The 25830-nt window shown below is 42.4% G+C and overlaps 38 non-coding genes and 2 pseudogenes across 38 annotated transcripts; all 40 read right to left on the reverse strand.

Annotated features, from left to right (window-relative positions):
* Positions 1 to 129: 129 nt before the first annotated feature.
* Positions 130 to 242, reverse strand: LOC120168831 (annotated as a pseudogene).
* Positions 243 to 426: 184 nt separating this feature from the next.
* LOC120168727 lies at positions 427 to 544 on the reverse strand. The gene has a single exon (XR_005520512.1). It is a non-coding gene; the product is annotated as a 5S ribosomal RNA (ribosomal RNA).
* A 182-nt stretch (positions 545 to 726) lies between these two features.
* On the reverse strand, positions 727 to 843 carry LOC120168743. Its single transcript, XR_005520527.1, has one exon. It is a non-coding gene; the product is annotated as a 5S ribosomal RNA (ribosomal RNA).
* A 183-nt stretch (positions 844 to 1026) lies between these two features.
* LOC120168809 lies at positions 1027 to 1145 on the reverse strand. Its single transcript, XR_005520589.1, has one exon. It is a non-coding gene; the product is annotated as a 5S ribosomal RNA (ribosomal RNA).
* Positions 1146 to 1327: 182 nt separating this feature from the next.
* On the reverse strand, positions 1328 to 1446 carry LOC120168749. The gene has a single exon (XR_005520533.1). It is a non-coding gene; the product is annotated as a 5S ribosomal RNA (ribosomal RNA).
* Positions 1447 to 1630: 184 nt separating this feature from the next.
* LOC120168763 lies at positions 1631 to 1749 on the reverse strand. The gene has a single exon (XR_005520546.1). It is a non-coding gene; the product is annotated as a 5S ribosomal RNA (ribosomal RNA).
* A 183-nt stretch (positions 1750 to 1932) lies between these two features.
* LOC120168785 lies at positions 1933 to 2049 on the reverse strand. The gene has a single exon (XR_005520567.1). It is a non-coding gene; the product is annotated as a 5S ribosomal RNA (ribosomal RNA).
* Positions 2050 to 2233: 184 nt separating this feature from the next.
* LOC120168757 lies at positions 2234 to 2352 on the reverse strand. The gene has a single exon (XR_005520540.1). It is a non-coding gene; the product is annotated as a 5S ribosomal RNA (ribosomal RNA).
* Positions 2353 to 2536: 184 nt separating this feature from the next.
* LOC120168710 lies at positions 2537 to 2655 on the reverse strand. The gene has a single exon (XR_005520496.1). It is a non-coding gene; the product is annotated as a 5S ribosomal RNA (ribosomal RNA).
* Positions 2656 to 2833: 178 nt separating this feature from the next.
* Positions 2834 to 2952, reverse strand: LOC120168777. Its single transcript, XR_005520559.1, has one exon. It is a non-coding gene; the product is annotated as a 5S ribosomal RNA (ribosomal RNA).
* A 184-nt stretch (positions 2953 to 3136) lies between these two features.
* Positions 3137 to 3255, reverse strand: LOC120168822 (annotated as a pseudogene).
* Positions 3256 to 3439: 184 nt separating this feature from the next.
* Positions 3440 to 3558, reverse strand: LOC120168768. The gene has a single exon (XR_005520551.1). It is a non-coding gene; the product is annotated as a 5S ribosomal RNA (ribosomal RNA).
* Positions 3559 to 3742: 184 nt separating this feature from the next.
* Positions 3743 to 3861, reverse strand: LOC120168791. Its single transcript, XR_005520572.1, has one exon. It is a non-coding gene; the product is annotated as a 5S ribosomal RNA (ribosomal RNA).
* A 184-nt stretch (positions 3862 to 4045) lies between these two features.
* Positions 4046 to 4164, reverse strand: LOC120168778. Its single transcript, XR_005520560.1, has one exon. It is a non-coding gene; the product is annotated as a 5S ribosomal RNA (ribosomal RNA).
* Positions 4165 to 4348: 184 nt separating this feature from the next.
* On the reverse strand, positions 4349 to 4467 carry LOC120168741. Its single transcript, XR_005520525.1, has one exon. It is a non-coding gene; the product is annotated as a 5S ribosomal RNA (ribosomal RNA).
* Positions 4468 to 4649: 182 nt separating this feature from the next.
* On the reverse strand, positions 4650 to 4768 carry LOC120168776. The gene has a single exon (XR_005520558.1). It is a non-coding gene; the product is annotated as a 5S ribosomal RNA (ribosomal RNA).
* A 184-nt stretch (positions 4769 to 4952) lies between these two features.
* On the reverse strand, positions 4953 to 5071 carry LOC120168729. Its single transcript, XR_005520514.1, has one exon. It is a non-coding gene; the product is annotated as a 5S ribosomal RNA (ribosomal RNA).
* Positions 5072 to 5254: 183 nt separating this feature from the next.
* Positions 5255 to 5373, reverse strand: LOC120168766. The gene has a single exon (XR_005520549.1). It is a non-coding gene; the product is annotated as a 5S ribosomal RNA (ribosomal RNA).
* A 184-nt stretch (positions 5374 to 5557) lies between these two features.
* LOC120168737 lies at positions 5558 to 5676 on the reverse strand. Its single transcript, XR_005520522.1, has one exon. It is a non-coding gene; the product is annotated as a 5S ribosomal RNA (ribosomal RNA).
* A 183-nt stretch (positions 5677 to 5859) lies between these two features.
* Positions 5860 to 5978, reverse strand: LOC120168713. The gene has a single exon (XR_005520499.1). It is a non-coding gene; the product is annotated as a 5S ribosomal RNA (ribosomal RNA).
* A 184-nt stretch (positions 5979 to 6162) lies between these two features.
* LOC120168771 lies at positions 6163 to 6281 on the reverse strand. Its single transcript, XR_005520554.1, has one exon. It is a non-coding gene; the product is annotated as a 5S ribosomal RNA (ribosomal RNA).
* A 183-nt stretch (positions 6282 to 6464) lies between these two features.
* On the reverse strand, positions 6465 to 6583 carry LOC120168746. Its single transcript, XR_005520530.1, has one exon. It is a non-coding gene; the product is annotated as a 5S ribosomal RNA (ribosomal RNA).
* A 184-nt stretch (positions 6584 to 6767) lies between these two features.
* Positions 6768 to 6886, reverse strand: LOC120168751. The gene has a single exon (XR_005520535.1). It is a non-coding gene; the product is annotated as a 5S ribosomal RNA (ribosomal RNA).
* Positions 6887 to 7069: 183 nt separating this feature from the next.
* LOC120168745 lies at positions 7070 to 7188 on the reverse strand. The gene has a single exon (XR_005520529.1). It is a non-coding gene; the product is annotated as a 5S ribosomal RNA (ribosomal RNA).
* A 184-nt stretch (positions 7189 to 7372) lies between these two features.
* Positions 7373 to 7490, reverse strand: LOC120168760. Its single transcript, XR_005520543.1, has one exon. It is a non-coding gene; the product is annotated as a 5S ribosomal RNA (ribosomal RNA).
* A 183-nt stretch (positions 7491 to 7673) lies between these two features.
* On the reverse strand, positions 7674 to 7792 carry LOC120168783. Its single transcript, XR_005520565.1, has one exon. It is a non-coding gene; the product is annotated as a 5S ribosomal RNA (ribosomal RNA).
* Positions 7793 to 7975: 183 nt separating this feature from the next.
* LOC120168793 lies at positions 7976 to 8094 on the reverse strand. The gene has a single exon (XR_005520574.1). It is a non-coding gene; the product is annotated as a 5S ribosomal RNA (ribosomal RNA).
* Positions 8095 to 8278: 184 nt separating this feature from the next.
* Positions 8279 to 8397, reverse strand: LOC120168699. Its single transcript, XR_005520485.1, has one exon. It is a non-coding gene; the product is annotated as a 5S ribosomal RNA (ribosomal RNA).
* Positions 8398 to 8581: 184 nt separating this feature from the next.
* Positions 8582 to 8700, reverse strand: LOC120168808. The gene has a single exon (XR_005520588.1). It is a non-coding gene; the product is annotated as a 5S ribosomal RNA (ribosomal RNA).
* Positions 8701 to 8884: 184 nt separating this feature from the next.
* LOC120168718 lies at positions 8885 to 9003 on the reverse strand. The gene has a single exon (XR_005520504.1). It is a non-coding gene; the product is annotated as a 5S ribosomal RNA (ribosomal RNA).
* A 184-nt stretch (positions 9004 to 9187) lies between these two features.
* Positions 9188 to 9306, reverse strand: LOC120168790. The gene has a single exon (XR_005520571.1). It is a non-coding gene; the product is annotated as a 5S ribosomal RNA (ribosomal RNA).
* Positions 9307 to 9490: 184 nt separating this feature from the next.
* On the reverse strand, positions 9491 to 9609 carry LOC120168796. The gene has a single exon (XR_005520577.1). It is a non-coding gene; the product is annotated as a 5S ribosomal RNA (ribosomal RNA).
* Positions 9610 to 9793: 184 nt separating this feature from the next.
* Positions 9794 to 9911, reverse strand: LOC120168767. The gene has a single exon (XR_005520550.1). It is a non-coding gene; the product is annotated as a 5S ribosomal RNA (ribosomal RNA).
* Positions 9912 to 10094: 183 nt separating this feature from the next.
* On the reverse strand, positions 10095 to 10213 carry LOC120168720. The gene has a single exon (XR_005520506.1). It is a non-coding gene; the product is annotated as a 5S ribosomal RNA (ribosomal RNA).
* Positions 10214 to 10396: 183 nt separating this feature from the next.
* LOC120168711 lies at positions 10397 to 10515 on the reverse strand. Its single transcript, XR_005520497.1, has one exon. It is a non-coding gene; the product is annotated as a 5S ribosomal RNA (ribosomal RNA).
* A 184-nt stretch (positions 10516 to 10699) lies between these two features.
* LOC120168784 lies at positions 10700 to 10818 on the reverse strand. Its single transcript, XR_005520566.1, has one exon. It is a non-coding gene; the product is annotated as a 5S ribosomal RNA (ribosomal RNA).
* A 184-nt stretch (positions 10819 to 11002) lies between these two features.
* Positions 11003 to 11121, reverse strand: LOC120168761. Its single transcript, XR_005520544.1, has one exon. It is a non-coding gene; the product is annotated as a 5S ribosomal RNA (ribosomal RNA).
* Positions 11122 to 11305: 184 nt separating this feature from the next.
* LOC120168706 lies at positions 11306 to 11424 on the reverse strand. Its single transcript, XR_005520492.1, has one exon. It is a non-coding gene; the product is annotated as a 5S ribosomal RNA (ribosomal RNA).
* Positions 11425 to 11608: 184 nt separating this feature from the next.
* On the reverse strand, positions 11609 to 11727 carry LOC120168779. Its single transcript, XR_005520561.1, has one exon. It is a non-coding gene; the product is annotated as a 5S ribosomal RNA (ribosomal RNA).
* Positions 11728 to 11909: 182 nt separating this feature from the next.
* LOC120168805 lies at positions 11910 to 12028 on the reverse strand. The gene has a single exon (XR_005520585.1). It is a non-coding gene; the product is annotated as a 5S ribosomal RNA (ribosomal RNA).
* Positions 12029 to 25830: the final 13802 nt, after the last annotated feature.

Here is a 25830-nt window from a genome sequence, read left to right on the forward strand (position 1 = left end):
TTAAGGGACTCGTAAAATTCAGATTCTACGACCCGAAACTTTCTCCCTAGGTACCCCACTCCAGGCAGGCGGAATACGTACGTGTGCGTGTGTTCGAGATAAAATAAAAAGAAAATAATCAGAAAAAGAGGGGTGCAACACGAGGACTTCCAGGAGGTCACCCATCCTAGTACTACTCTCCAAGCATGCTTAACTGCGAGTTTTGATGGGATCCGGTGCTTAGTGCTGGTATGATCGCACCCATCATTCCTTGCTCCCTTAATTTATTTACGGCCTTCGTTTTCTTCCGGCCCGTACTTAAGGGAGTCGCAAAATTCGGATTCTACGACCCGAACCTTTCTCCCCAAGTACCCCACTCCAGGCAGGCGGAATACGTACGTGTATGTGTGTTCGAGATAGAATAAAAAGAAAATAATCCGAAAAAGAGGGGTGCAACACGAGGACTTCCAATAGGTCACCCATCCTAGTACTACTCTCGCCCAAGCACGCTTAACTGCAGAGTTCTGATGGGATCTGGTGCATTTGTGCTGGTATGATCGCACCCATCATGCCTTGTGCCCTTAATTTATTTAAGGCCTTCGTTTTCTTCCGGCCAGTACTTAAGGGAGTCGCAAAATTCGGATTCTACGACCCGAACCTTTCTCCCCAAGTACCCCACTCCAGGCAGGCGGAATACGTACGTGTGTGTGTTCGAGATAGAATAAAAAGAAAATAATCCGAAAAAGAGGGGTGCAACACGAGGACTTCAGGAGGTCACCCATCCTAGTACTACTCTCGCCCAAGCACGCTTAACTGCAGAGTTCTGATGGGATCTGGTGCATTTGTGCTGGTATGATCGCACCCGTCATGCCTTGCGCCCTTAATTTATTTAAGGCCTTCGTTTTCTTCCGGCCAGTACTTAAGGGAGTCACAAAATTTGGATTCTACGAACCGAACCTTTCTCCCCAAGTACCCCACTCCAGGCAGGCGGAACACGTACGTGTGCGTGTGTTCGAGATAGAATAAAAAGAAATAATCTGAAAAAGAGGGCTGCAACACGAGGTCTTCCCGGGAGGTCACCCATCCTAGTACTACTCTCGCCCAAGCATGCTTAATAGCGGAGTTCTAATGAGATCCGGTGCATTAGTGCTCGTATGATCGCACCCGTCATTCCTTGCGCCCTTAATTTATTTAAGGCCTTCGTTTTCTTCCGTCCCGTACTTAAGGGACTCATGAAAATCGAATTCTACGACCCGAACCTTTCTCCCCAAGTACCCCACTCCAGGCAGGCGGAATACGTACGTGTGCGTGTGTTCGAGATAGAATAAAAAGAAATAATCCGAAAATAGGGGTGCAACACGAGGACTTCCCAGGAGGTCACCCATCCTAGTACTACTCTCGCCCAAGCACGCTTAACAGTGGAGTTCTAATGAGATCTGGTGCATTAGTGCCGATATGATCGCACCCATTATTCTTTGCGCCCTTAATTTATTTAAGGCATTCGTTTTCTTTTGGCCCGTACTTAAGGGACTCGTAAAATTCGGATTCTACGACCCGAACCTTTCTCCCTAAGTACCCCACTCTAGGCAGGCGGAAAACGTATGTGTGCGTGTGTTCAAGATAGAATAAAAAGAAAATAATCCGAAAAAGAGGGGTGCAAAACGAGGACTTCCCAGGAGGTCACCCATCATAGTACTACTTTCTCCCAAGCATGCTTAACTGCGGAGTTCTGATGGGATCCGGTGCATTAGTGCTGGTATGATCGCACCCATCATTCCTTGCTCCCTTAATTTATTTACGACCTTCGTTTTCTTCCGGCCCGTACTTAAGGGAGTCGCAAAATTCGGATTCTACGACCCGAACCTTTCTCCCAAGTACCCCACTCCAGGCAGGCGGAATACGTACGTATATGTGTGTTCGAGATAGAATAAAAAGAAAATAATCCGAAAAAGAGGGGTGCAACACGAGGACTTCCCAATAGGTCACCCATCCTAGTACTACTCTCGCCCAAGCACGCTTAACTGCAGAGTTCTGATGGGATCTGTTGCATTTGCTGGTATGATCGCACCCGTCATGCCTTGTGCCCTTAATTTATTTAAGGCCTTCGTTTTCTTCCGGCCCGTACTTAAGGGAGTCGCAAAATTCGGATTCTACGACCCGAACCTTTCTCTCCAAGTACCCTACTCCAGGCAGGCAGAATACGTACGTGTGCGTGTGTTCGAGATATAATAAAAAGAAAATAATCTGAAAAAGAGGGGTGCAACACGAGGACTTCCCAGTAGGTCACCCATCCTAGTACTACTCTCGCCCAAGCACGCTTAACTGCGAAGTTCTGATGGGATCCGGTGGTTTAGTACTGGTATTATCGTACCCGTCATTCATTGCGCCCTTAATTTATTTAAGGCCTTCGTTTTCTTTTGGCCCGTACTTAACGAACTCGTAAAATTCAGAATCTACGACTCGAACCTTTCTCCCCAAGTACCAAACTCCAGGCAGGCGGAATACGTACGTGTGCGTGTGTTCGAGATAGAATAAAAAGAAAATAATCCAAAAAAGTGGGCTGCAACACGAAGACTTCCCAGTAGGTCACCCATCCTAGTACTACTCTCGCCCAAGCACGCTTAACTGCGGAGTTCTGATGGGATCCGGTGCATTTGTGCTGGTATGATCGCACCCGTCATTCAATGCGCCCTTAATTTATTTAAGGCCTTCGTTTTCTTCCAGCCCGTACTTAAGGGACTCGTAAAATTCGGATTTACGACCCGAACCTTTCTCCCCAAGTACCCCACTCCAGACAGGCAGAATACGTACGTGTGCCTGTGTTCGAGATAGAATAAAAAAAATCTGAAAAAGAGGGTTGCAACACGAGGACTTCCCAGGAGGTCACCCATCCTAGTACTACTCTCGCCCAAGCACGCTTGAAAGCGGAGTTCTAATGAGATCTGGTGCATTAGTGCTGGTATGATCGCACCCGTCATTCCTTGCGCCCTTAATTTATTTAAGGCCTTCGTTTTCTTCCATCCCGTACTTAAGGGACTCGTGAAATTCGGATTCTACGACCCGAACCTTTCTCCCCAAGTACCCCACTTCAGGCAGGTGGAATACGTACGTGTGCGTGTGTTCGAGATATAATAAAAAGAAAATAATCCGAAAAAGAGAAGTGCAACACGATGACTTCCTAGGAAGTCACCCATCCTAGTACTACTCTCGCCCAAGCACGCTTAACTTCGAGGAACTGATGGGATCCGGTTCATTCGTGCTGGTATTATCGCACCCGTCATGCTTTGCGCCCTTAATTTATTTAAGGCCTTCGTTTTCTTCCGGCCTGTAATTAAGGGACTCGTAAAATTCAGAATCTACGACTCGAACCTTTCTCCCCAAGTACCCAACTCCAGGCAGGCGGAATATGTACGTGTGCGTGTGTTCGAGATAGAATAAAAAGAAATTAATCCGAAAAAGAGGGCTGCAACACGAGGACTTCCCAATAGGTCACCCATCCTAGTACTACTCTCTCCCAAGCACGCTTAACTGCGGAGTTCTAATGAGATCCGGTGCATTAGTGCTGGTATGATCGCACCTGTCATTCCTTGCCCCCTTAATTTATTTAAGGCCTTCGTTTTCTTCCGGCCCGTACTTAAGGGACTTGTAAAATTCGGAGTCTACGACCCGAACCTTTCTCCCCAAGTACCCCACTCCAGGCAGGCAGAACACGTACGTGTGCGTGTGTTCGAGATAGAATAAAAAGAAAGTAATCCGAAAAAGAGGGGTGCAACACGAGGACTTCCCAGGAGGTCACCTATCCTAGTACTACTTTCTCCCAAGCACGCTTAACAGCGGAGTTCTGATGGGATCCGGTGCATTAGTGTTGGTATGATCGCACCCATCATTCCTTGCTCCCTTAATTTATTTACGGCCTTCATTTTTTTCCAGCCCGTACTTAAGGGAGTCGCAAAATTCGGATTCTACGACCCGAACCTTTCTCCCCAAGTACCCCACTCGAGGCAGGCGGAATACGTACGTGTACGTGTGTTCGATATAGAATAAAAAGAAAATAATCCGAAAAAGAGGGGTGTAACACGAGGACTTCCCAGTAGGTCACCCATCCTAGTACTACTCTCGCCCAAGCACGCTTAACTGCGGAGTTCTATTGGGATCCGGTGTATTTGTGATGGTATAATCGCACCCGTCATGCTTTGCGCCCTTAATTTATTTAAGGCCTTCGTTTTCTTCCGGCCCGTACTTAAGGGAGTCGCAAAATTCGGATTCTACGACCCGAACCTTTCTCCCCAAGTACCCCACTCCAGGCAGGCGGAATACGTACGTGTGCGTGTGTTCGAGATATAATAAAAAGAAAATAATCTGAAAAAGAGGGGTGCAACACGAGGACTTCCCAGGAGGTCACCCATCCTAGTACTACTTTCACCCAAGCACGCTTAACTACGAAGTTCTGATGGGATCCGGTGCATTAGTGCTAGTATGATTGCACCCATCATTCATTGCTCCCTTAATTTATTTAAGGCCTTCAATTTCTTCCGGCCCGTACTTAAGGGACTCGTAAAATTCAGATTCTACGACCCGAACCTTTCTCCCCAAGTACCTCACTCCAGGCAGGCGGAATACGTACGTGTGCGTGTGTTCGAGATAGAATAAAAAGAAAATAATCCGAAAAGAGGGTGCAACACGAGGACTTCCCAGGAGATCACCCATCCTAGTACTACTTTCTCCCAAGCACGCTTAACTGCGAAGTTCTGATGGGATCCGATGCTTTAGTGCTGGTATGATCGCACCCGTCATTCATTACGCCCTTAATTTATTTAAGGCCTTCGTTTTCTTCCGGCCCGTACTTAATGGACTCGTAAAATTCAGATTTTACGACCCAAACCTTTCTCCCTAAGTACCCCACTCTAGGAAGGAGGAATAAGTACATATGCGTGTGTTCGAGATAGAATAAAAAGAAAATAATCCGAAAAAGAGGGGTGCAACACGAGGACTTCCCAGGAGGTCACCCATCCTAGTACTACTTGCACCCAAGCACGCTTAACTGCGAAGTTCTGATGGGATCCGGTGCATTAGTGCTGGTATGATCGCACCCATCATTCCTTGCTCCCTTAATTTTTTTAAGGCCTTCGTTTTCTTCCGGCCCGTACTTAAGGGACTCGTAAAATTCAGATTCTACGACCCGAACCTTTCTCCCCAAGTACCCCACTCCAGGCAGGCGGAATACGTACGTGTGCGTGTGTTCGAGATAGAATAAAAAGAAAATAATCGAAAAAGAGGGGTGCAACACGAGGACTTCCTAGGAGATCACCCATCCTAGTACTACTTTCTCCCAAGCACGCTTAACTGCGAAGTTCTGATGGGATCCGGTGCTTTAGTGCTGGTATGATCGCACCCGTTATTCATTGCTCCCTTAATTTATTTAAGGCCTTCGTTTTCTTCCGGCCTGTACTTAAGGGACTCGTAAAATTCATATTTTACGACCCAAACCTTTCTCCCCAAGTACCCCACTCTAGGAAGGTGGAATAAGTACATGTGCGTGTGTTCGAGATAGAATAAAAAGAAAATAATCCGAAAAAGAGGGGTGCAACACGAGGACTTCCCAGTAGGTCACCCATCCTAGTACTACTCTCGCCCAAGCGCGCTTAACTGCGGAGTTCTGATGGGATCCGGTGCATTTGTGATGGTATGATCGCACCCGTCATACTTTGCGCCCTTAATTTATTTAAGGCATTCGTTTTCTTCCGGCCGTACTTAAGGGAGTCGCAAAATTCGGATTCTACGACCCGAACCTTTCTCCCCAAGTACCCCACTCCAGGCAGGCGGAATACGTACGTGTGCGTGTGTTCGAGATATAATAAAAAGAAAATAATCTGAAAAAGAGGGGTGCAACACGAGGACTTCCCAGGAGGTCACCCATCCTAGTACTACTTTCACCCAAGCACGCTTAACTGCGAAGTTCTGATGGGATCCGGTGCATTAGTGCTGGTATGATCGCACCCATCATTCCTTGCTCCCTTAATTTATTTAAGGCCTTCGTTTTCTTCCGGCCCGTACTTAAGGGACTCGTAAAATTCGGATTCAACGACCCGAACCTTTCTCCCCAAGTACCCCACTCCAAGCAGGCGAAATACGTATGTGTGTGTGTGTTCGAGATAGAATAAAAAGAAAATAATCCGAAAAAGAGGGGTGCAACACGAGGACTTCCCAGGAGATCACCCATCCTAGTACTACTTTCTCCCAAGCACGCTTAACTGTGAAGTTCTGATGGGATCCGGTGCTTTAGTGCTGGTATGATCGCACCCGTCATTCATTGCGTCCTTAATTTATTTAAGGCCTTCGTTTTCTTCCGGCCCGTACTTAAGGGACTCGTAAAATTCATATTTTACGACCCAAACCTTTCTCCCCAAGTACCCCACTCTAGGAAGGCGGAATAAGTACTGTGCGTGTGTTCGAGATAGAATAAAAAGAAAATAATCCGAAAAAGAGGGGTGCAACACGAGGACTTCCCAGGAGGTCACCCATCCTAGTACTACTTTCACCCAAGAACGCTTAACTGCGAAGTTCTGATGGGATCCGGTGCATTAGTGCTGGTATGATCGCACCCATCATTCCTTGCTCCCTTAATTTATTTAAGGCCTTCGCTTTCTTCCGGCCCGTACTTAAGGGACTCGTAAAATTCGGATTCTACGACCCGAACCTTTCTCCCCAAGTATCCCACTCCAGGCAGGTGGAATACGTACGTGTGCGTGTGTTCGAGATAGAATAAAAAGAAAATAATCCAAAAAAGAGGGGTGCAACACGAGGACTTCCCAGGAGATCACCCATCCTAGTACTACTTTCTCCCAAGCACGCTTAACTGCGAAGTTCTGATGGGATCCGGTGCTTTAGTGCTGGTATGATTGCACCCGTCATTCATTACGCCCTTAATTTATTTAAGGCCTTCGTTTTCTTCGGCCCGTACTTAAGGGACTCGTAAAATTCAGATTTTACGACCCAAACCTTTCTCCCCAAGTACCCCACTCTAGGAAGGCGGAATAAGTACATGTACGTGTGTTCGATATAGAATAAAAAGAAAATAATCCGAAAAAGAGGGGTGCAACACGAGGACTTCCCAGTAGGTCACCCATCCTAGTACTACTATCGCCCAAGCACGCTTAACTGCGGAGTTCTGATGGGATCCGGTGCATTTGTGATGGTATGATCGCACCCGTCATGCCTTGCGCCCTTAATTTATTTAAGGCCTTCGTTTTCTTCCGGCCCGTACTTAAGGGAGTCGCAAAATTCGGATTCTACGACCCGAACCTTTCTCCCCAAGTACCCCACTCCAGGCAGGCGGAATACGTACGTGTACGTGTGTTCGAGATAGAATAAAAAGAAAATAATCCGAAAAAGAGGGGTGCAACACGAGGACTTCCCAGAAGGTAACCATCCTAGTACTACTCTCGCCCAAGCACGCTTAGCTGCGGAGTTCTGATGGGATCCAGTGTATTAGTGCTGGTTTGATCGCACCCGTCATTTATTGCGCCCTTAATTTATTTAAGGCCTTTGTTTCCATCCGTCCCGTACTTAAGGGACTCGTGAAATTCAGATTCTACGACCCAAACCTTTCTCCCCAAGCACCCCACTCCAGGCAGGCGGAATACGTAGTGTGCGTGTGTTCGAGATATAATAAAAAGAAAATAATCTGAAAAAGAGGGGTGCAACACGAGGACTTCCCAGGAAGTCACCCATCCTAGTACTACTTTCACCCAAGCGCGCTTAACTGTGAAGTTCTGATGGGATCCGGTGCATTAGTGCTGGTATGATCGCACCCATCATTCCTTGCTCCCTTAATTTATTTAAGGCCTTCGTTTTCTTCCGCCCCGTACTTAAGGGACTCGTAAAATTCGGATTCTATGACCCGAACCTTTCTCCCCAAGTACCCCACTCCAGGCAGGCGGAATACGTACGTGTGCGTGTGTTCGAGATAGAATAAAAAGAAAATAATCCGAAAAAGAGGGTGCAACACGAGGACTTCCCAGGAGGTCACCCATCCTCGTACTGCTCTCGCCCAAGCACGCTTAATAGTGGAGTTCTAATGAGATCCGGTGAATTAGTGCTGGTATGATCGCACCCATCATTCTTTGCGCCCTTAATTTATTTAAGGCCTTCGTTTTCTTCCGGCCCGTACTTAAGGGACTCGTAAAATTCAGATTCTACGACCCGAACCTTTCTCCCCAAGTACCCCACTCCAGGCAGGCGGAATACGTACGTGTGCGTGTGTTCGAGATAGAATAAAAAGAAAATAATCTGAAAAAAAGAGGTGCAACACAAGGACTTCCCAGGAGGACACCCATCCTAGTACTACTCTCGCCCAAGCACGCTTAACTTCGGAGTACTAATGGGATCCGGTGCATTAGTGCTGGTATGATCGCACCCGTCATGCCTTGCGCCCTTAATTTATTTAAGGCCTTCATTTTCTTCCGGCCCGTACTTAAGGGACTCGTAAAATTCAGAATCTACGACTCGAACCTTTCTCCCCAAGTACCCAACTCCAGGCAGGCGGAATACGTACGTGTGCGTGTGTTCGAGATAGAATAAAAAGAAAATAATCGAAAAAAGAGGGGTGCAAGATGAGGACTTCCTAGGAGGTCACCCATCCTAGTACTACTCTTGCCCAAACACGCTTGACTGCGGAGTTCTGATGGGATCCGTTGCATTAGTGCTGGTATGATCGCACCCGTCATTTATTGTGCCCTTAATTTATTTAAGGCCTTCGTTTTCTTCCGGCCCATACTTAAGGGACTCGTAAAATTCGGATTCTATGATCCAAACCTTTCTCCCCAAGTACCCCACTCCAGGCAGGCGGAATAAGTACGTGTGCGTGTGTTCGAGATAGAATAAAAAGAAAATAATCCGAAAAAGAGGGGTGCAACACGAGGACTTCCCAGGAGGTCACCCATCCTAGTACTACTCTCGCCCAAGCATGCTTAACTGCGGAGTTCTAATGTGATCTGGTGCATTAGTGCTGGTATGATCGCACCCGTCATTCCTTGCGCCATTAATTTATTTAAAGCCTTCGTTTTCTTCCGGCCCGTACTTAAGGGACTCGTGAAATTCGGATTATACGACCCGAACCTTTCTCCCCAAGTACCCCACTCCAGGCAGGCGGAATACGTACGTGTGCGTGTGTTCGAGATATAATAAAAAGAAAATAATCTGAAAAAGAGGGGTGCAACACGAGGACTTCCCAGGAGGTCACCCATCCTAGTACTACTTTCACCGAAGCACGCTTAACTGCGAAGTTCTGATTGGATCCGGTGCATTAGTGCTGGTATGATCGCACCCATCATTCCTTGCTCCCTTAATTTATTTAAGGCCTTCAATTTCTTCCGGCCCGTACTTAAGGGACTCGTAAAATTCGGATTCTACGACCCGAACCTTTCTCCCCAAGTACCTCACTCCAGGCAGGCGGAATACGTACGTGTGCGTGTGTTCGAGATAGAATAAAAAGAAAATAATCCGAAAAAGAGGAGTGCAACACGAGGACTTCCCAGGAGGTCACCCATCCTAGTACTGCTTTCGCCCAAGCACGCTTAATAGTGGAGTTCTAATGAGATCCGGTGAATTAGTGCTGGTATGATCGCACCCATCATTCTTTGCGCCCTTAATTTATTTAAGGCCTTCGTTTTCTTCCGGCCCGTACTTAAGGGACTCGTAAAATTCGGATTCTACGACCCGAACCTTTCTCCCCAAGTACCCCACTCCAGGCAGGCGGAATACGTACGTGTGCATGTGTTCGAGATAGAATAAAAAGAAAATAATCCGAAAAAAAGAGGTTCAACACAGGACTTCCCAGGAGGACACCCATCCTAGTACTACTCTCGCCCAAGCACGCTTAACTGCGGAGTACTAATGGGATCCGGTGCATTAGTGCTGGTATGATCGCACCTGTCATTCCTTGCGCCCTTAATTTATTTAAGGCCTTCGTTTTCTTCCGGACGTACTTAAGGGATTCGTAAAATTCAGATTCTACGACCCGAACCTTTCTCCCCAAGTACCCCACTCCAGGTAGGCGGAATACGTACGTGTGCGTGTGATCGAGATAGAATAAAAAGAAAATAATCCGAAAAAGAGGGGTGCAACATGAGGACTTCCCAGGAGGTCACCCATCCTAGTACTACTCTCACCCAAGTACGCTTAACTGCGGAGTTCTAATGAGATCCGGTGCATTAGTGCTGGTATGATCGCACCTGTCATTCCTTGCGCCCTTAATTTATTTAAGGCCTTCATTTTCTTCCGGCCCGTACTTATGGGACTTGTAAAATTCGGATTCTACGACCCGAACCTTTCTCCCCAACTACCCCACTCCAGGCATGCGGAATACGTACGTGTGCGTGTGTTCGAGATAGAATAAAAAGAAAATAATCCAAAAAGAAAGGTGCAACACGAGGACTTCCCAGGAGGTCACCCATCCTAGTACTACTCTCGCCCAAGCATGCTTAACTGCGGAGTTCTGATGGGATCCGATGCATTAGTGCTGGTATGATCGCACCAGTCATTCCTTGGGCCCTTAATTCATTTAAAGCCTTCGTTTTCTTCGGGCTCGTACTTAAGAGACTCGTAAAATTCGGATTCTACGACCCGAACCTTTCTCCTCAAGTACCCCACTCCAGGCAGGCGGAATACGTACGTGTGCGTGTGTTCGAGATAGAATAAAAAGAAAATAATCCGAAAAAGAGGGGTGCAACACGAGGACTTCCTAGGAGGTCACCCATCCTAGTACTACTTTCTCCCAAGCACGCTTAACTGAGAAGTTCTGATGGGATCCGGTGCATTAGTGCTGGTATGATCGCACCCATCATTCCTTGCTCCCTTAATTTATTTACGGCCTTCGTTTTCTTCCGGCCCGTACTTAAGGGAGTCGCAAAATTTAGATTCTACGACCCGAACCTTTCTCCCCAAGTACCCTACTCCAGGCAGGCAGAATACGTACGTGTGCGTGTGTTCGAGATAGAATAAAAAGAAAATAATCTGAAAAAGAGGGGTGCAACACGAGGACTTCCCAGTAGGTCACCCATCCTAGTACTACTCTCTCCCAAGCACGCTTAACTGCGGAGTTCTGATGGGATCCGGTGCAATTGTGCTGTTATGATCGCACCCGTCATGCCTTGCGCCCTTAATTTATTTAAGGCCTTCGTTTTCTTCCGGCCCGTACTTAAGGCAGTCGCAAAATTCGGATTCTACGACCCGAACCTTTCTCCCCATGTACCCCACTCCAGGCAGGTGGAATACGTACGTGTACGTGTGTTCGAGGTATAATAAAAAGAAAATAATCTAAAAAAGAGGGGTGCAACACGAGGACTTCCCAGGAGGTCACCCATCCTAGTACTATTCTCGCCCAAGCACGCTTATCTGCAGAGTTCTGATGGGATCCGGTGCATTAGTGCTGGTATGATCGCACCAGTAATTCCTTGCGCCCTTAATTTATTTAAGGCCTTCGTTTTCTTTCGGCCCGTACTTAAGGGACTCGTAAAATTCGGATTCTACGACCCGAACCTTTCTACCCAAGTACCCCACTCCAGGCAGGCGGAATACGTACGTGTGCGTGTGTTCGAGATAGAATAAAAAGAAAATAATCCGAAAAAGAGGGGTGCAACACGAGGACATCCCAGGAGGTCACCCATCCTAGTATTATTATCGCCCAAACACGCTTAACTTCAGAGTTCTGATGGGATCCGGTGCATTAGTGCTGGTATGATCGCACCCGTCATGCCTTGCACCCTTAATTTATTTAAGGCATTCGTTTTCTTACGGCCCGTACTTAAGGGCTCGTAAAATTCAGATTCTACGACTCGAACCTTTCTCCCAAGTACCCCACTCCAGGCAGACGGAATACGTACGTGTGCGTGTGTTCGAGATAGAATAAAAAGAAAATAATCCATAAAAGAGAGGTATAACATGAGGACTTCCCAGGAGGTCACCCATCCTAGTACTACTCTCGTACAAGCACGCTTAACTGCGGAGTTCTGATGGGATCCGGTGCATTGGTGCTGGTATGATCGCACCCGTCATTCCTTGCGCCCTTAATTTATTTAAGGCATTCGTTTTTTGCCGGCCCGTACTTGTGGTACTCGTAAAATTCAGATTCTACGACCCGAACCTTTCTCCCCAAGTACCCCACTCCAGGCAGGCGGAATATGTACGTGTGCTTGTGTTCGAGATAGAATAAAAAGAAAATATTATGTTCGTTTATGTTCGTTCGGTTATGTTCGTTTATGTTCATTCATTTATGTTTTACCCAATCTTCTTAAATCAATTTTGGTGACCAATTTGTAAGTATCTTAAAAATATTAATTAATTTGATATTCTGATGACCAACTCTATAATTAACCCAATTTTATTTGGAAAACCCAACAATATTAACATGGTTTAGTTCATTTTGAACGATCCATAAGCTGCATACCCAACACCGTCAACATCCACTATGCTGGAACCCTATGTGACTGCGCCACCAGTTGGTTATCCGATGAGCAAATAGGAGTCCCAGAAACCGGTTGCTTTCGAAACCAAGTCCAAAGGTGTTGGATTCTGGAAGGGATGTTAAGTATTAAGTACCGTTTCTTCTACTCAAATAATCTTCTTTTCTTTCATTTATAATGGAGTATTCGAATTTACAAGTAAATAGTGATCAACCAGTATCTCAAGTCAGCTTACTTTGAACTCAAGAACCCAATAATGGTAAGGCCTTATTCTATAGGTTGAGAAGTTCTTTAACGCGTTTCATCAAACAAATTTTGTGCGCCATCCGGATATGGAAGTTTAGCCAACCTACTTCTCTTATTTCCCAATTTTCAACTTCTACATAGCACGAAGCTAAGGACATGTTTGTTTGATCCCCAAGGATTAAGGTCAACAATCACATAAAACACAATCTGTGTTCATCTCGACTGTTGTTGAATGAGATAGGAAGAAAGAAAGTGGAGGAACATTATGCAATCCTATATCAGTAGCAAATAAGCAGTTCGGGGTTGGTAATTTATATAAAAGAAGATGGGGGAGAATAGGTTTAAGCATCTTTGCACTTGGGGCAATGTCGAGCTTGAATCGAGCTTGAATCGAGCTCAGAATCGAGCTTCAATCGAGCTCAAGTCTCGAGTTTTAATCGAGCTCTTAATTGTTTTTTGAGTTAGAGCCTTTTTGAGTTCGAGTCGAGTTTCAATATTATATTTCGAGTTCGAGTCGAGCTTGATAATTTTAAGCTCGCGAGTTTTCGAGTCGAGCCGAGCTGACTTTGAAAGTTTTCGAGTTCGAGTCGAGCTCAGCAATACTAGAGCTCGACTTGACTCGTTTACACCCCTAGGTAGGGTCTCCAACGTTTATGTTCGTTTATGTTCGTGTTCATTTATGTTCGTGTTCGTTTATGTTCGTGCGTGTTTATGTTCGTTTATTTATTAAATGAACGAACATGAACAAGTTATATTCCTTAATAAACGAACATGAACAAAAAAAATTGTTCATTTATGTTCGTGTTCATTTATGTTCATTTATTTTTAAATAAAAGAACATGAACATACCTCTGTTCGTGTGTATTCGGTTCGTTTACAGGCCAAGAGGGGACCAATATGAGTAAGTCTGCTGTTGTGGTGTATATGTACATGTTTCTAAGGAGAGCGAACCACGGTGGTGACTTGTTGATCTCTTGGTGTTGACGATAGCGGATAACATTAGGGTTTCTAAACAATAATATATAAATGGCCTGCAAAAAATACAATAGTGCCTTATAGGCCTCCAAAAAAACCCTAAAAATAAAACCATAGTATCTTTTACATTAATACTAGAAACACAAATTAAAAGAAAACAAATCTTATAATAATTGTCGACACCCGTTTTTGTCCGGGTCGAAACCAATTATTATTATTATTAAAATTTATTTTTATTTCTTTTGCAGGCCATTACAATGAGCCCACCCGGACCCAAATTATAGCAACAGGCCTAATTGGGCCAAACAAAAAAATCCAAATCCAACCCAAAAAGCAAGCCCAGCCAGCTGACCCAAAGCCCAAATTCGACTTGGTTACAACCCGACCCAAACCCGATTGCATCTACACCATACCTATTCCGTGCCCATCCTGCTGCAGTACCACCAACTCAACTGTAGCCCCATGCTGGCAACACCAACTCAACTGCCATCCATCATGCCCTGCCACTAGCACCAAATCCAATAATAAAAAAGAGAAAGAAAAGGTGTTCTTATCTTTGGTAGGAGGTTTTGTCGGTATTGAGGACAATGTTCAAGGATCCGAATGGTCAAAGGAAGAAAAGGAGTAGACGACCAACATACTCCGAAATTGCGATGATTGACGGCGGATAGAGGAGATCGGTACTCGGGAAAGCCGAACGATCTTGGCCTTTTGCGACGTTCGAAGCATCCCCGGTGAAATGGACCCTAGATGAGTCGACCGGTATAATATGGTCGCCAACGGCGGTGACACAGCAGCCGACGACGGACGGGCGGCGACGACAACTTATCTTTGGTAGGAGGTTTTGTCGGTATTGAGGACAATGTTCAAGGATCCGAATGGTCAAAGGAAGAAAAGGAGTAGACGACCAACATACTCCGAAATTGCGATGATTTGACGGCGGATAGAGGAGATCGGTACTCGGGAAAGCCGAACGATCTTTGGCCATTTTGCGACGTTCGAAGCATCCCCCGGTGAAATGGACCCTAGATGAGTCGACCGGTATAATATGGTCGCCAACGGCGGTGACACAGCAGCCGACGACGGACGGGCCGGCGACCGACAAAGGTAAGAGGCCGGCGGCCAGCAAAGGTAAGAGGCCGGTGGCCGACAAAGGTAAGAGGCGAGCGACCGATCCCGTTTTCTATATAGAAGGGAGACCCTCTCTCTCTAAAAATTTAGGGAAATTGCACTTAGGTCCATATAAGTTATGTCTATTTTGGCAAAATGGTCACCTGTAGGGATCGTTTTTGAAATTTACCCGTTTCTAATGCATGTTATATATTTTTGGTTTAATTTTTGTTTAGTACTTGTATGTTTATGCGTGTTTTTCCATTTTAGTCACTAGTCCTCTGTTTATTTATTTCTTTCATTTTGTACTCTAATTTGTGTTTGTTTTAATTTAGTCACCATTATTCTTGTGGTTTATTTGAATTTATTCACTGGTTTTTATTTTTATTCATTTTAGCCATTGTTTGGATTCTGTTTATTATTTTACTATAATTTAGATATGATATCTTTAATTTATGCATTTTAGCCACCGATTGATTATGATTTGACTAATGTTTTTATTTTTTATTTCATTTTAGTCACTTTCTGCTTGTTATCTTATTTTTAAGGAATATTTTATTTTGAGTGCCTTACTTTAAATATTTCCATTTTGGTCTTGAATGATTCAAGTCAGTTTATTTATGATTGCAGTACCTAGTTTGTAAAATATTTGCAATGGTTGCCTTTATTTCTTGTTGGTTGTATATTTTAATCCCCAAAGTCACTATCTTTATTATTTTGATATATCATTCACATATTTGTTAATTTCCTGCTCATTATAATATTTTCAAATATTATTTTACTCGAGGAATTTATAGAAACGTGCCTTAACTGACAAGGAGTGTATTTCCAAGAATTGTTCGAACAAAATAATACCTTCTATATATTTGAATGAATTTTTTTAAAATAATTAATATATGTATTTTATCTAAATATTTGTGCAATATTATTTTGTATGGGGAATCCATTGAAATGCCCCCTTAATTGACAAGGAAGGTATTTCGAGAATTGTTCGTGCAAAATAACACCGCTTATATTTTTCTAAAAAAGGATAATAATTTTAATGTATATTTGAATTTGCCAATTTCAATATTTAGAAGATGTACAATCTCTTAGGTACCGATTTCGGCCGTTGTGGGGGTGCTACTCATTCCCCACGCGTAATCGATTCTCGAACCCTTTTTCAAAACGATTTTTTGGTTAAACGTAGATAATCTTTTAATATTTTAAAATTATTTTAAAAGGTATTTTTAGTTATTCGACCTACCTAACCCAAAGGTCGATGATGTCTCCAAATCTATTTGTTTATTCTTTATTTTAAAACCCAACCTTTTTACAATATTAAGTTGCATCGATCCCTTCCAGAGCCCTAAAAAGCTTAAGGATCGTTCCTACAACTTGAAGACTCCGCTGGGGAAGTTAGAGAGTCAGGCTGTAATCGATTATACGTCATCTTTTTAGTTGAAAATGGTAAATTTGAATGATATTTGAGTTTTGATCCTCATGTTTTGTGTGCATCGCATCATACATCTTTTATTTATTAGTTGTACTAATGTGTGATTTACATGTTTCAGATTTATGAATTTTGTCTTAGTATATTGGTTTTTGGATCGAGGCAAAGGATTATGAGTTTCTCCCCACTCGCATTATAACCGTTCAAGTATTTAGAGCCTTCTAACAGTGCTCTATCTCGTTAGGTAGGGGTGAACTCTACGCTTACGTGGGAAAAATTAATTTTCTCCGCATGGGCTTTAGCAAGTAACCTCTGGGGTATATATGCCTTGTGTTTACGAGTGAAACATTGAGTTTCCTCGCATGTACATAAGGAAATGCATCCTCTCGAATTGAACTTGATCCGTTTAAACCTATAATGGGTAAGGATCGAGGGTCTGGCAGGCCCAAGGGGGCACCAACAAAGGACAATTCAAGGACCCTTTTAGTAATACCAAAACTCTGCCTGTTTTGTACCGAAATTCTGTATGTGGTTCTTCAAAAGTCACAAAAGGGGAAACTCACTCTAACCTTTTCCTCAAATTTATTTATTTATTTTACAAAAATCATGAGAACTAGAAGAGTATGCGGTTAGGTCTTATATTTCCGTACGAAGCCTGTGAAGTAGAAAAATGAGGTTAGGATTTATACGTTGAACAAAGCATAGGGGTAGAAAACATGTATGAGTAGAACTGTTATAAAAACATGTCAGGGTAGATACCATGTTGGGTAGGATTTTTTCTTTTCGTAAATATTTGCTACTTTTTTTGTTGAATGACACTAATAATTTCTTTTGTTTTATCTTATTTTTATCTACCTTATGTTTGTATTTGCCTTTTCACATCATAACCAAACAAGGTATTAATTCACAAGTGATTGATCAAACCAGAAGGCTTTCATATCAACATAAGAGTTCCATAACTAGATATTCAACTCTATAAGGGTGACGACTTACAAACAAAGTTGATAGAAGAGAGGAGAGCTCAAAGATTGTTCGAAGACTCCCATTAAACAAAGATCAAGATGGTATCAAATAACCAGATGATAGTTGAGCTAAGAGTGAGAAGATCCTTTGCGAGATATCAAGGCCTCTTTCCTTTTGGAGAATCCCACGGAAATGGAAGTCTAGAGATCCCATATTCAGAAAGGCTGAATTAAAATGAAGAAATGTGGGTCAACACTTTGAGGAGTCCAACAACGACTAAAAAGATAACATCAAATCCTGAGAAAGGCCTAGATCGAGTAAATGAAGAAAATAAAGCTTGTATGTCTAGTGTAAGGAGAACTTATGGTCTGATTAAGGTTGTTCTATAGTGGCCGCTTTTGGAACTAACACATTGTGCATTTGAATTTGCATTGACATTCTTGTTTTGCATTAGCTTATTAATTCATTTATTTTGCTATTGTTGCCTTTATAATAATTCTTTCCATTTTATTATCTTATTTGTACTAACTTGTTTTTATGTTGGTCTTCTTTCTGCTTACATCACAAGATCATGAAATAATCAAGGTGTTGATTTGTGAGTGGTTATCAGAGTAAAATGTTTTCATGATGGGCAAAGGGTTTCACAATCAAGTAGACTATAACACAGTTGGGGAATGACATCTTGAGGAAACTCCGAGAATAGTGGAGAGCTATACACCCAAAGATCGTTTGTCCGACGAACAGCAAAAGGAGATAAGAGAGATAATAGAGCAAATATCCAAGAGGATGGATAGAATATCTGCTTTGGCCAAAGGAAAAAAACTTATGCAAAAGAAAAGAAAAAGCTTGATGAAAACAATCTCCCAATGTCAAATGCACAAAAGACTTCTTTAGAACAAGCTATCCTAGCAAATATGAGGAATCACACATTATCACCATTCGCATTAACAAGTTATATGGAGACACCAAGGAAATGGTGACAACGGTAGAAGTTCAGAAAGGTGAAAAGAAGTCATGCAATCAGAACTCATTGGTCTTTGAGAGTCTACTTATAACATCAGGAGAAATAAACATGAAGACTCCAGTTCAATCCAAGCTAAGAGGTGTCTATCATTTTAATCCTATCCCTTTATCATATAAGGAATTGTATGACAAGCTTTTAGAAGCCTAGGAGGTGGCCCCACACTATGTGAAACCTTGGTAGCCTCTGTATCCAAATTGGTAATGCATTAATGTTCATTGTAAGTATCATGTCGGAGAGGAAGAAGGTTTGCTAAAGTATGAAGCTTAAGTTCGTCATTTGAGGAGTGAAAATGATAAACTGAATATAAAGATTGAAGCCATGCGTGATGGTTTTTGAAGGATCAATCAAGCCTTTAAAAATGACGGTATATGGAATACCCCAGAAGAGTGAACAACAGGGGTCACTAAGCTAAAGAACGATGCTTAATAATGGAGAAATAATTACAAGATGCAGGAAGGTTGAACCAAGAAGTCCTCTCATGATCTACATATTGCAGAAAGAAGACACAATACAACTATGAATGATTTGGAAAGATGTCAAGTCAGAAATCATATGTTGAATATGTTCATAGCCAACATGGAAGCTTTATATTAGCGCCACAAGCGTGAGATTGATGCTGAGTTAGAAGCCACTAGAGCAAAAAATAAGACATTGGTGAGACTAATAGGTGATTATGGAGATATTACACAAAAACTTCATGACCACAAGACTTTTTGCAAAGAAAAATGAATAACAATGTCTTCAACACCAAGAATTGACACATAAGACTGAGGAAAAGAATTCGTCATGAAAGAATCTATAATCCAAGCAAGTAATGTGGCTCAAAAGATAATTGATTTACCTAGCTTTGCAAGAGAATTGAAGTAGATCGACAACTCAACACCCTAATATGAGAGGAAGTTAACTTGGTTTCTGAAAGAAATATAGAAGTTAGGTGTTAAGGCTATCCATTATATGTAAAGTTGGTTTCACATACCGAAACCCTTGTGCTAAATGAAAATTATTTTAAGATGGTCATTTTGGAATGACACCTGTTCGCGTGTTGTGAGTACTATAAATTATACACAAATAATGTGCAAGTATACACAATCGCTCAAGTAATATAATGATGAGTGAGTATCGTGTCCACAGGGATTGGGTGAAATTACAAAAGTCTAACCAAAGCAAGGCACTATTCTATCTAAGTATAGTTAGTCTTGATATATACAAATTTCACGGCAATGTAAATGTGTATGCTGGTGGATATGTAGTGATGGTCTGATAGTGTAGCAAATGGAAATGCAATGGCAATGATGGATGTTTGATGTTGAGTATGGTGAAATGTCAAGGCAATGAAAAAAGGCATCTGCTCTCACTCAACGATGTTGGCCAGCCTACCCTATTGATAAAGACACCCTTTTTAGTCGTTGAAATCCTATCCTAGCCTCTTCCGAGATCTAAGGGATTAAGTTATAATATTCCTAGGCCGGTTGAAAGCCCCTTGAAAATACTATAACCCATTGCTTATGAGGATCTTATCTTGCGTTTCTTCTGAATACTTACAAGTATTTTTAGTCTAGGATTCTTCCGAATACCTAACCTTCATCTAAGAAATGGACATTTCCATGCCTCTTACAAGCCTAGATGGTGAAGCATTCATAAGCAAAGAAAATAAAGAACCAAAATAATCTTAAATATACCATTAAAAATAAAGTTCAAACAACCATTAAATCAACCACCACCAAATAAGTTAGTTCATGGTGGGGTTCAAAACATCCAAACACAAAGTCATGAAAATATTTGTTCCAATAACCCACAAATAAATATAAAATAATAGCAAAAAGGGAAGTTGAGAATAAGCCTTCTACGCGCCACCGGAGGTCTCCTCTCGGCCACCGTGAACCACCTAGCTCGCTACCTCCTTTCGGCTCCTAGTTTGCCACTCCTTGGAGCTTTATCAATGGAGGAATAACCCAAGGAAGAAGAAAGGAAAAGAGAAAATAAAAAAATGTGATTTTTGCTACCGTATGTGTCCTCCTCCCTCCTTTTTTCTCCCCCATGAGGTGTCATATATAATAAAAAAAATCTTGGGGTAACGATGAGGTTGTTGGGTGCAAAATACCCCTCATACCCCTAGAATCACATGTTGGGTGTGAATCTTATCCTCCAAGTGGCAGTGGTCCTTTGGCAGCTCTGGCAGGTGGTTATAGCAGTCCTTAACGTGCAGAGACAGCTGTCCAGTGCTAGCTGTCCTTATGCAGAAATATTTTTTTGTCTTTTTCTGTGCCGGAAATGCCAAGGCATTTCTATCTACTTTAGCAACGTGTGATGCCGTGGCATTACTTCCCAAAGAATCCTTTTTTCTTGCTATTCCATGCACACCACAAATAAACTGCAGCTTTCCCTCAAACAGCACCATTAAGAAATAAAATAGCACAACCACCACAAATGCAATATATGCAACTACATGATCCTAAAATGCCTAAGATGAGCTTTTAAACAAACAATAACTTAAGTGAAAAAGGCCTTAAAAGTAGCATTTTTAGGAAGTTAACACCCCCCCAAACTTAAGCTATTGCTTGTCCTCAAGCAATGGATAGCAGTTACATAAGTAGAATGTCATGGCAATTTTCTATAGTAGGGGCGTAGGACAAAATTGAATTTCAACCCTCAGAAAAAAAAAATAAGCTTCAACATGCTAGACTTATCAAGAATTCAAGTACTTTTCCCTAGGTCAAGATCCCTTGTGGTAGTGTGTGTGCGTGATTGTATCCAATCTATACTTAGCAAACTTAAAATATTTCTAATAAAGCCCCCTAGTTTTTGCCAAGACATTTACTTATTCATCAAGCACATTTTTACTCCATTTTCTTTGATTTTTTTAATTCTGTTACGAAGGGAGTTAGCTCATCACACCTACTCTCCCACACTCTAGATGAAAGGGAGCATACCTTCCACCCCCGAGCTAGTTAAGTAGAGTCATCCCGTGACTACTTTCATTCACTCATATGCACAAGGCTGCCATTTACTAAAGAAAGTTCCAGGCAATGCCACGGCAAAGAGGAGTGTCCCTCTACAGCTATGCCTAAGTATTTATTCACAGTTTCATTTTTAAGGGAGTTTGTTTGTGATTTTTCTTTTAAGCACAAAACTATATTTCAATTCCAAAACTAACTAGTGTTCTTTCATAAAAATTTTCTAAATTTTCTAAGTATAGATACCATACAAATCGTGTAAAAGTTTTTCACAAAGAATCAAGCCCAAGAGTGAGTTCTATCATTCTCAACAGTCATTTACATTCAGATTCTAGCCTAACATTATCATCATCGGGTATCCTCAAAACATTTCATCTAACTGTCCTACCATTTTCTGATGCCATGGCATAAACCTATGCTAATGCTATCATGCATATGACCTACCAAGAACCATATCTCCCCCAAACTTAAGGGAAGCATTGTCCTCAATGCTGAAAGAGAACTATACTAAATATAAACTATATGTCATGCAATGAAATGCAACTAAATGAGAATGGATGTAAGAGAGGTACCTCAATGAGTGCTTGGTGTTACCTTGGAGGTGCTAGCAGCTCCTCGTCGGGTGCGCTTGCGTATTGGTGCTGGGCTAGACTCGGAAGAACTGGAGTAATGACGCGTAATGCGTCCAGCCGTGGTCTTGGTGCATCGACCACTACGTGGTTCAGGAGAAGGATTGGGTACTGGGACAGGGTTGGGTATTTCTTCGACAAGGACAGTGAGCGGATATTCAGGAACTTTTGAAAGCTTTAAAAACTTGGATGTATTTTGGTTATGGAGAGAATAACAAAAGAAGAAGATGAATGAAGGAAAGAGAAAAAGTAAAGTTAAAATGAAAGAGAAAAAAATAATAAAGAAAGAGAAAAGAAAAAGTTAAAAATTTAAGAGGGAAAATATGTGATAGGATGGTTAAGAGAGGAGTGTATGGGTGGGGTTTGTGCGTGCATGGGGAAGGAAAAAAACTGCCAAAAGGTAATGATGGTGATAGGACAAGTCTGTGGAAAGAGAAAAAGAAATGTCAGAAATTAAATTAAATAAAAAGAAACAAATCAAAAGAATATCTCTCCAATTAATGCATTGTCCTTTCATCCCTTTGGTAACCGCTCCTTGCACGGTTTGCAACACTGTGGTCCCTAAAAATTATATCAAAAATTAATTACAAAATAAAAATAAAAATAAAGAAAAACTTAAATTTTAAATTTTTATTTATACACAGACACAAATTCAATGCCGTGGCATCGAATTTTGGTTCTCCTCTAGGTACGCTTCAGTATCGTGCAGACGTAACACGTCCTTGTTGTGTGGTGGTGGAACTCCATTGTAGGCTTTTAGACGCTGGCCATTGACCTTGAAGATCGTCCCATTGTCTATTCTCTTGATGTCAACAGCTCCATGGGGGTAGACATAATGCACCTCAAATGGTCCTGACCATCGAGATTTGAGTTTCTCCGGAAATAGTTTGAGTCTGGAGTTGTAAAGCAAGACTTGTTGCCCCTCATGAAAATGTCGTGGCATCAGTTTCTAGTCATGCCACTTCTTGGTTTTCTCCTTGTATATCCGAGCATTCTCATATGCTTGTGCTCTAAACTCTTCCATTTCGTTAAGTTCAAGTAATCTCTGCTCCCCAACTAGTTGAGCATCGAAATTCAATCGCTTGATGGCCCAATAAGCTTTGTGTTCAAGCTCAACCGGGAGATGACAAGCTTTACCATACACCAACTTAAAGGGTGACATCTCCAAAGGAGTCTTGAATTCAGTTATGTACGCCCAAAGTGCTTCATCCAACTTTGGCGACCAATCCTTACGCCTTGGGTTCACCACTTTCTCTAAAATCTGCTTGATCTCTCGATTAGATATCTCTACTTGGCCATTTGTCTGCGGATGATATGCCGTGGCAATCTTATGTAGAACTCCATATCTCTTCAATGCCTTGGCAATCAACTTGTTATCAAAGTGGGTTCCCTCATCACTAATGATAGCCCGAGGTACTCCAAACCGAGTGAAAATATACTTGTGCAAAAACTTGAGTACGATCTTGGAGTCATTCCTTGATGTTGCTATTGCTTCCACCCATTTTGACACATAATCCACAATAAGCAATATATATAATTTTCCTTCAGAAGATGGGAATGGTCCCATGAAATCGATGCCCCACACATCAAACAACTCTATCTCCAAAATATTTTGCAGCGGCATTTCATGTCGTCTGGAGATGTTTCTAGTCCGTTGGCATCGATCACATCCTTTGTAAAATGCTTGTGCATCTTTAAACAGAGTTGGCCAGTAAAAGCCTGATTGCAGTACCTTAGCAGCAGTCCTTGTTCCACCAAAATGGCCTCCACTTGGGGCCGAATGACAATGGTACAAAATACTACTTTGCTCCTCTTCAGGTACACATCGTCTAATGAGCTGATCGGCACAATGCTTGAATAAATATGGCTCGTCCCAAAAATAGTGCCTTGTATCGTGCTTGAACTTCTTTTTAGCCTGACTATTCAAATCAAAAGGCACAATTCCACTAACAAGAAAATTAACAAGGTCAGCGTACCACGAGATTGTCGTGGCATATAAAATTTTCTCATCAGTAAATTCCTCTTGGATATCTACAGTGTCATGGCATTTAGAATTGTTCTCTAGCCTAGATAAGTGATCAGCAACTTGATTCTCAGTTCCTTTTCTATCTACCACCTCTAAGTCAAATTCTTGCAAAAGTAAGATCCACCTAATAAGTCTAGGCTTGGCATCCTTTTTGTTCACTAAGTATTTTATAGCCGAATGATCAGTGTGAAAAATAACTTTAGTGCCTATTAGGTAGGGTCTAAATTTATCAAAAGCAAATACCACGTCAAGTAATTCTTTCTCAGTGGTGGTGTAGTTCAATTGTACTTCATTTAAAGTGCGGCTAGAGTAATAAATAACATGAAACATTTTACCTTGGCGTTGCCCCAAAACAGCTCCTACGGTATATCGCTTGTATCACATATCAGCTCAAATGGTGATGCCAATCGGGAGGGACTACAATGGGTGTCGAGATCAGTTGTCGTTTTAGCTCAGAAAATACGCCGAGGCATAATTCGTCAAACACAAAGGGTTGGTTTTGTTGAACCAATGTGCACAAGGGCTTAGAAATCCCGGAGAAGTCTTTGATAAACCTTCTATAGAATCCAGCATGTCCAAGAAAACTTCTTATGCCCTTAACCGAATTTGGTGGTGACAACTTTTCAATCACTTCAATCTTCGCCTTATCAACCTTAATACCATTGTGAGAAATTTTGTGGCCTAATACAATGCCTTCAGTCACCATGAAGTGACATTTTTCCCAATTTAAGACCAACTCAGTCTCCTCGCATCTCTTGAGAACTTTTGCTAAATTGTCGAGGCATCGTTCAAAATCGTCCCCACAAACAGAAAAGTCGTCCATGAAAATCTCCAGAAAATCCTCAACCATGTCTGAAAATATGGCTTGCATACAGCGCTGAAATGTTGCCGGGGCATTACAGAGTCCAAAAGGCATCCTCCTAAAGGCAAAAGTGCCATAGGGACAAGTAAATATAGTCTTCTCCTGGTCCTCTGGTGCGATGGCAATTTGATTGTACCCCGAATACCCATCCAAAAAGTAATAAAATGCTTTGCCGGCTAATCGATTCAACATTTGGTCGATGAAAGGTAGAGGAAAATGGTCCTTCTTTGTAGCTTTGTTGAGTGTTCTATAGTCCATGCATATCCTCCATCCGGTCACAGTGCGAGTGGGTAATAACTCATTATACTCATTAGTAACCACCGTCGTGCCTCCTTTCTTCGGAACACATTGGACAGGGCTCACCCATGAGTAGGGATGGCAATGGGTCGGGTCGGGTTTTTGGGCCACCCGACCCGACCTGAGAAGAAAGGGTTTTTCACCCGTGACCCGACCCGACCCGACGAAATTAAGGTTTCACCCGACCCGACCCGACCCGAATATATGACTTAGAAACCCGACCCGACCCGACCCGAAATAATAATAAAAAAAATTTTATTCAATGAAAATAGTGACTTAATTGAAAAAAAATTATATATGGAGGGACATTATTGTAATTATCCCTAAATATATAGGATAAAATTATATATATTTTTCGGGTCGGGTCGGGTCGGATTTTTTTCACCCTAAACCCGACCCGACCCGAACAGTACATTTAAAAAAACCCGACCCGACCCGACCCGAACCCGATTTTTTTAAAAAAAAATCCGATTTGATCGGGTCGGGTCGGGTCGGAACCCGTCGGATTCGGGTTGAGTTGCCATCCCTACCCATGAGCTATTTGAGATAGGGTAGATCACTCCAGCATCAAGCCATTTTAGAATTTCTTTCATCACCACTTGCTTTATAACAGGGTTGAGTCTTCTTTGTGGTTCTATTGATTTGCCGTGGCAATCTTCAAGCAGAATCTTGTGCATGCAGATCGTGGGACTTATGCCTTTCAAATTGGCCATAGTCCAACCAATTGCTTTTTTATGCTGCATCAACACACTTAACAAACTTTGCTCTTGATTAGCAGTAAGGTTAGCGGAAATAATCACCGATAAAGTCTTATTGCTACATAAGTATACATATTTAAGATGCCCTGGCAAAGTCTTAAGCTCTAGAGTGGG

The sequence above is a fragment of the Hibiscus syriacus genome, unplaced genomic scaffold, assembly GCF_006381635.1.
Source record: "Hibiscus syriacus cultivar Baekdansim isolate YM2019G1 unplaced genomic scaffold, ASM638163v2 tig00111720_pilon, whole genome shotgun sequence".
NCBI lineage: Eukaryota > Viridiplantae > Streptophyta > Magnoliopsida > Malvales > Malvaceae > Hibiscus > Hibiscus syriacus.